At 36.8% G+C, this 8,879-nt stretch overlaps 1 protein-coding gene across 2 annotated transcripts in view; it reads right to left on the reverse strand.

Annotated features, from left to right (window-relative positions):
- The window catches only part of enox1 (ecto-NOX disulfide-thiol exchanger 1), a 60,152-nt gene that overhangs the window by 50,561 nt on the left and 712 nt on the right, over positions 1–8,879 (reverse strand). Inside the window, exon 2 of one of the 2 annotated variants that reach the window (XM_061879576.1) lies at positions 8,611–8,740. The gene's annotated coding sequence lies outside the window, so the exon portion shown is untranslated. Of the gene's footprint in view, positions 1–5,397; positions 6,126–8,610; positions 8,741–8,879 lie in introns of those variants that run through there. The other variant, XM_061879577.1, reaches the window with a different exon arrangement.

Here is an 8,879-nt window from a genome sequence, read left to right on the forward strand (position 1 = left end):
CACGCAAAGAGGATTATAGATTGTGCATCCGAGTGTTTCCTATGAAATGAATAATTTCAACCATCCTGACTCAAACAGAGTATCACTGCAGTGCACGGACAGCATTAGCGTGCACGTGGAAAAGGAACTGTCTGCATGCTGGGATGATGACCGCACACGCGCACACACACACACACACACACACACACACACTTGATGTGCTCTCGTCAATTAGAGGATCTTGGACAATATATATATATATATATATATATATATATATATATATATATATAAATATATATATATATATATATATATATATATACACACATATATATATATATATATATATATATATATATATATATATATATATATACACAAATAATAAATTAACCCACGCATCGCAACGGTAATACGATAGACCTAGTGCTTGTCAGGGGTATCACCGTTTCCAAAGTTACGATACTCCCGTATACTAAAGTATTGTCCGATCATTACCTTATAAAATTCGAGGTTCAGACGCATGTTCATCAAACTAATAATAATAATAACTGCTATAGCAGCCGCAACATTAATACGGCCACAACGACAACTCTTGCTGACCTACTGCCCTCGGTAATGGCACCATTCCCAAAATATGTGGGCTCTATTGATAACCTCACTAACAACTTTAACCACGCCCTGCGCGAAACCATTGATAACATAGCACCGCTAAAGTTAAAAAAGGCTCCCAAAAAGCGCACCCCGTGGTTTACAGAAGAAACTAGAGCTCAGAAATTATTATGTAGAAAGCTGGAACGCAAATGGCGCACGACTAAACTTGAGGTGCACCATCAAGTATGGAGTGATGGTTTAATAACTTATAAACGCATGCTTACCTTAGCTAAAGCTAAATATTACTCAAATCTCATCCACCGTAATAAAAACGATCCTAAATTTTTGTTTAGTACGGTAGCATCGCTAACCCAACAAGGGACTCCTTCCAGTAGCTCCACCCACTCAGCTGATGACTTTATGCAATTCTTTAGTAAGAAAATTGAAGTCATTAGAAAGGAGATTAAAGACAATGCGTCCCAGCTACAACGGGGCTCTATTAACACTGATACGATGGTATATACGGCGGGTACTGCCCTCCAAAATAGTTTCTCTTGTTTTGAGGAAATAAGATTAGAGGAATTGTTACAACGTGTAAATGGAATAAAACAAACAACATGTTTACTTGACCCTCTTCCTGGGAAACTGATCAAGGAGCTTTTTGTGTTATTAGGTCCATCAGTGCTAAATATTATAAACTTATCACTTTCCTCGGGCACTGTTCCCCTAGCATTCAAAAAAGCGGTTATTCATCCTCTTCTTAAAAGACCTAACCTCGATCCTGACCTCATGGTAAACTACCGACCGGTGTCTCACCTTCCCTTTATTTCAAAAATCCTCGAAAAAATTGTTGCGGAGCAGTTAAATGAACACTTAGCGTCTAACAATCTATGTGAAACCTTTCAATCCGGTTTCAGGGCATATCACTCCACGGAGACAGCCCTCGCAAAAATGACTAATGATCTATTGCTAACGATGGATTCTGATGCGTCATCTATGTTGCTGCTCCTCGATCTTAGCGCTGCTTTCGATACTGTCGATCATAATATTTTATTAGAACGTATCAAAACACGAATTGGTATGTCAGACTTAGCCCTGTCTTGGTTTAACTCTTATCTTACTGATAGGATGCAGTGTGTCTCCCATAACAATGTGACCTCGGACTACGTTAAGGTAACGTGTGGAGTTCCCCAGGGTTCGGTCCTTGGACCTGCACTCTTCAGCATCTACATGCTGCCGCTAGGTGACATCATACGCAAATACGGTGTTAGCTTTCAGTTATGCTGATGGCACCCAACTCTACATGCCCCTAAAGCTGACCAACACGCCGGATTGTAGTCAGCTGGAGGCAAGTCTTAATGAAATTAAACAATGGATGTCCGCTAACTTTTTGCAACTCAACGCCAAAAAAACGGAAATGCTGATTATCGGTCCTGCTAGACACCGAACTCTATTTAATAATACAACTCAATTAAACAAGGCGACACGGTAAAGAATCTGGGTATTATCTTCGACCCAACCCTCTCTTTTGAGGCACACATTAAAAGCGTTACTAAAACGGCCTTCTTTCATCTCCGTAATATCGCTAAAATTCGCTCCATTCTGTCCACTAAAGACGCTGAGATCATTATCCATGCGTTTGTTACGTCTCGCCTCGACTATTGTAACGTATTATTTTCAGGTCTCCTCATGTCTAGCATTAAAAGATTACAGTTGGTACAAAATGCGGCTGCTAGACTTTTGACAAGAACAAGAAAGTTTGATCATATTACGCCTGTACTGGCTCACCTGCACTGGCTTCCTGTGCACTTAAGATGTGACTTTAAGGTTTTACTACTTACGTATAAAATACTACACGGTCTAGCTCCATCCTATCTTGCCGATTGTATTGTACCATATGTCCCGGCAAGAAATCTGCGTTCAAAGGACTCCGGCTTATTAGTGATTCCCAAAGCCCAAAAAAAGTCTGCGGGCTATAGAGCTTTTTCATTTCGGGCTCCAGTACTCTGGAATGCCCTCCCGGCAACAGTTCGAGATGCCACCTCAGTAGAAGCATTTAAGTCTCACCTTAAAACTCATTTGAATACTCTAGCCTTTAAATAGACTCCCTTTTTAGACCAGTTGATCTGCCGTTTCTTTTCTTTTTCTCCTATGTCCCACTCTCCATTGTGGAGGGGGTCCGGTCCGATCCAGTGGCCATGTACTGCTCGCCTGTGTATCGGCTGGGGACATCTCTGCGCTGCTGATCCGCCTCCGCTTGGGATGGTTTCCTGCTGGCTCCGCTGTAAACGGGACTCTCGCTGCTGTGTTGGATCCGCTTTGGACTGGACTCTCGCGACTGTGTTGGATCCATTATGGATTGAACTTTCACAGTATCATGTTAGACCCGCTCGACATCCATTACTTTCCTCCTCTCCAAGGTTCTCATAGTCATCATTGTCACCGACATCCCACTGGGTGTGAGTTTTCCTTGCCCTTATGTGGGCCTACCGAGGATGTCGTAGTGGTTTGTGCAGCCCTTTGAGACACTAGTGATTTAGGGCTATATAAGTAAACATTGATTGATTGATTGATATGTATATATATATATATACATATATATATATATATATATATATATATATATATATATATATATATATATATATATATATATATATATATATATATATATATATATATATATATATATACATATATATATATATATATATATATATATGTATATATATATATATTAGGGGTGTGGGGAAAAATTGATTCCGATACGTTGTGCGATTCAAAATCGATTCTCATTTTTAAGAAATCGATTTTTTTTTATCAATCCAACAAACCACTACACAGCAATACCATAACAATGCAATCCAATTCCAAAACCAAACCTGACCCAGCAACACTCAAAACCGCAATAAACAGAGCAATTGAAAGGAGACAAACACGACAAGGAACAAACCAAAAGTAGTGAAACAAAAATTAATATTATCAACAACAGTATCAATATTTGTTATAATTTCCGCATAGCAGTGATTAAAATCCCTCATTGACATTATCATTAGACATTTATAAAAAATAAAAAAAAGAACAATAGTGTCACAGTGGCTTACACTTGCATCGCATCTCATAAGCTTGACAACACACTGTGTCCAATGTTTTCACAAAGATAAAATAAGTCATTTTTTTGGTTTGTTTGATAGTTAAAACAAATTTACATTATTGCAATCAGTTGATAAAACATTGTCCTTTACAATTATAAAAGCTTTTTAAAAAATGTTTTACTACTCTGCTTGCATGTCAGCATACTGGGGTAGATCCTGCTGAAATCCTATGTATTGAATGAATACAGAATTGTTTTGAATCGGAAAAATATCGTTTTTGAATCGAGAATCGAATCGAATCTAAAAAAAAAATCGATATATTATCGAATCGTGCGACACCCAAAGATCCACAGCCCTAATATATATATATATATATATATATATATATATATATTTTTTTTTTAAAGAGATTGGATAAAAACGGCAAAGCGCTCTCTCATACAGTATAGAGGATCACTCACAAGCCTTTTTAAAGCATGTTATTAAAAAGAGCATAAGCACTCCCGTCATATAGAGGATCTTTGACAAGCATTTTTTAAAAGTAGGTTGTTAAAAACAGACACGCACTCCTGTTGTATAGAGGATCTTTGACAAGCATTAGGTTGTTAAAAAAGAGAAAAGCACTCCTGTCGTATAGAGGATCGTTGACAAGCATATTTAAAAAGTAGGTTGGTTAAAAACGGCAACACACTCTCCAATATAGAGGATCTCTGACAAGCCTTTTTAAAGCACGTTATTAAAAAAAGCAAAATCACTCCTGTCATATAGAGCATTTTTTCAAATGTAGGTTGATTAAAAACAGCAAAAGCACTCCTGTCATATGGAAGATCTTTGACAAGCATTTTTAAAAAGTAGGTTGTTAAAAACAGTAAAGCACTATTGTTGTATAGATGATCATTGACAAGGATTTTTTTTTTTAAGTAGGTTGGTTAAAAACAGCAAAAGCACTCCTGTTGTATAGAGGATCTTTGACAAGCATTTTAAAAAAGTAGGTTGTTAAAAACAGCAAAGCACTCCTGTCATATAGATGATCTTTGACAAGCATTTTTTTTTAAGTAGGTTGGTTAAAAACAGCAAAAGCACTCCTGTTATATAGAGGGTCTTTGACAAGCCCTTTTAAAGCGGGTTATTAAAACCGGCAAAATCACTCCTGCTATATAGAGGATCTTTGACAAGCATTTTTAAAAAGTAGTTTTTTAAAAAAAAGGCAAAGCGCTCTCTCGTATAGAGGATCTCTGACAGGCCTTTTTAAAGTAAATGGTAAATGGGTTGTACTTGTATAGCGCTTTTCTACCCTTTTTTTTAAGGAGCCCAAAGCGCTTTGGCAGTATTTCCACATTCAAGTAGGTTGTTAAAAACAGCGAAATAACTATTTTCATATAGAGCAGTGGTCCCCAACCACCGGGCCGTGGCCCGATTGGTACCGGGCCGCCGAAGAATTTTTTATAAAAAAAAAAAATAATAATAAATAAATTTAAAAAATGTTTTTTTTTGTTTTTTTAATCAAATCAACATAAAAAACACAATATACACTTACAATTAGTGCACCAAACACAAAAACCTCCCTTTTTCATGACAAAAACGTTCCTTTTTCATGATAAAGAAAAAAAAAAAAAGGATTCCCTAACCAAAATTGCGAACTTTATCGTCGATGTTCTCTACTAAAACCTTTCAGCAAAAATATGGCAATATCGCGAAATGATCAAGTATGACACATAGAATGTACCTGCTATCCCCGTTCAAATAAGAAAATCTCATTTCAGTAGGTCTTAAAAGACGGCTTAGCGCTCCTGTCACATAGAGGATCTTTGACTCGCTGAGTATCTTCCACTGGATGCTCTGCAGCATTCACACGGAGACGACAGAAAAATGTTGCGCCACGAGTACTTTCACTTTCATTCTGCAGAGGAAGTGTCCTTGGGCCAACACTGGACACACGACGACTACAAAGCGGTCGTGTGTGCCTCACTCTTTTTCCTCCTTAAAGAAAAAAAGAAAAGTCTCCTCTTTCCTGTCAGTGTTTGCGGGTCATGTTTACTCCAACACGCACACACACACACACACACACACACACACACACACACACACACACACACACACACACACACACACACACACACACACACACACACACACACACACACACACACACACACTACACAATATGTGTGACCCAGCCAACAAGACATGTCATGATTCAAAAGCATACTTGGATTCTGGACGACTAAAGTCCTCCTGATTCTCCTGAAAACAACTGTATAACCTCCTCCAAGGCACACACTTGTTCCTGTGAGTCTGCTAATTAACACCACCTACTAATGATTGTGTACATTGTGTGCAGTGAGATGGCAGAAAACAAACGAGAGCGTGAACATCATTAAAACATAAATTGATTGTAGAAATTCATGTTCCGTCTGTCACAGTGACGAGGCTACATGACAACATAAGCACAACATCAGCATGCATCATCACACACACGCGCACACACACACACACACACACACACACACACACACACACACACACACACACACACACACACCAGCCTGCCTGTTAGCCTACCTGGCTAACCTTCTGTGTTTATTAGCCAACATTAGCATTTGAGCACAAAGAAGGGTTTGTCATCGCAAGGTACTCAAAGTGCAAAAAGTAATCAGATTACATCACGATTCCTCATGTGTTCACCTTCTAAACTTTCCCAATGAGACCAAGTGGGGAGTTGTGCCTAATATTTCATGGGAACACATGAATGGATGACGACATGAACCGTATGGCTACATAAAAATGTGCATGCATAGTTACATGCAAATATATGAATAGGCGACTATATGACACGAGCGGATAACTATGAATGGATGATTACAGGGATACAGTAACAGTTGATTGTATAAATGTAGCCATGTCATTACATGTTGTCTCGATGAATGGATGACTCCATGATAAGGTGAGATCTTGAATAGTTGACCACATTCGAACGTGTATTGATGATGACATGAATTTTTATATACACATACAAAAAGGTGATTGTATGACTGTATGAATACACAAATGGATGAATACCATAATGTGTAAAGGTGACTAAGTGAATAGAAGATTGTATGAATACAGGAATACACAAATAGGTGACTATTATCATGTGAAAAGATGAGTACATGAATATATATCCTGTTTATAAATATAGATTATAAATGATCATTTTACTGCAGATGAGGACATGAATACATATAAATGGATTCCTAAATCATAATACTGCATGCAAACATTAATAGATACCAACAAATGGATGATTAAATGAATACATTAATTATATGATTATATAAATGTCGCCATGCCATTACATGGTGACTAGATGAATGGACTACATGCTTAGATGAGTACATGAATAATTGAATACATTAAAATGTGAATAGATGACGACATGAATATTTATCAACTCAATAATGAGTGTATGCTGTATGAATACATTGAGGGATGAATAAGTTAAATGTGTAAAGATGACTACATGAATATATGTACATATATAACTCGATGATTGTATGGATACTTGAATAGGTGAGTACATAAATAGGTGACTATCAAAATGTGAATAGATGAGTACATGAATATTTATTCTGTGTATGAATATAGATGATCATATGACTGCAGATGAGTACATTAATACATATAGATACATGAATAGATGATTATATGACTTGCATACATGAAGAGATACCTAAAATGGATGATTACATAAATTCATTAATCAATGATTATGATTATATGAATGTAGACATGTCAATACATGAATAGACGACTCCTTGACTAGATCAGTGCATGAATAGATGACAACATGAATATTTATGTAAATGTATGATCATATGATGGCATGACTGTATAATTACATCGATAGATGCATACATTAAAATGTGTAATTATGACTACATGAATATATGTAAATATAGACATACACGATTGTTGGACTGTATGAATGCATGCACAGATGACTACATATACGGGTGACTAATAAAATGTGAATAGATGAGTACATGAATATATGCCCTGTCTATGAAAAAATGATCAATGATCATTTGACTGGAGATGAGTACATGAATACATATAAATACATAAGTGTATAACTGTATACATACATGAATAGACAGATATGAGTGGATGATTACATAAATGCAATATTAGATGATTATATGTATGTAGTAATGTTTTTACGTGGTGACTATGAATGAATGACACCATAATTACAGGGGTGCATGAATAGCTGATTACATGAAAATATGACAACATGAATATTTATACTTCTACAAAAAAATATTGTATTACAATTGATTGATGAATACATTAAACACTGTAAACATTACTACATGATGTGTAAATATATGAATACATTATTGTATGACTGTGTGAATACATGAATAGATGAGTACTGTATATAAATAGGTGACTATTAAAATGTGAATAGATGAGTACATGAATATATATACTGTATATGAATAGATGATAGATGGTCATATGACTGTATATGAGGAAATGAACACATACAAATGGATGATTGTAGGACTATATGAATACATGACTAGATGACTACATGAATACTGTGTATACATGTATTAATAGACGACTCCATGAATGGATGATGACATAGATTAAGAGATAATTAGATGAATAGGTGACGACATGAATTAATAAATGTAGATGATTATGTCATGTCATTACACGGTGACCAGATGAATTGATGACTACATGAATAGATGATTCCATGCATACTTTCTGCAGTAGAGCTACGTTAGAAAGCAGTTGTGAACGTGCGTGGATGATGGCATGAAAACACAAACATTTCCATTCATCGCCTTTCAAACGCTGGTGGCGCTAAAAGTGCTCGACACAATCACACAATCACACAACAGCCAAAAATACTTTTTTTTTTCTTCTTTTTTTTTTTTTTTACCTCCGCCAAGGAGATGCGACGATGACGACCACGAGCTGCACGCGCGCCTTCCTGCCTGCCGCTCATCCAACGGGAGTGCGCGTGCACGCACTCGAGGACGCGCCCGTGCGTGTGCACACTCTGGCAGGTCCTTGAAAAGAGAGAGGACACACACGCGAAGACAACACGTGAACGATAAATAATATTAACTGACATACGCCTCAGCCCAGTAGACACTCCATTAGGTACACCTATAATGACGTGTTTAAATACAAAGATTATAATTGAAA

This window comes from Nerophis ophidion, linkage group LG19 (genome assembly GCF_033978795.1).
Source record: "Nerophis ophidion isolate RoL-2023_Sa linkage group LG19, RoL_Noph_v1.0, whole genome shotgun sequence".
Classification (NCBI taxonomy): Eukaryota; Metazoa; Chordata; class Actinopteri; order Syngnathiformes; family Syngnathidae; genus Nerophis; species Nerophis ophidion.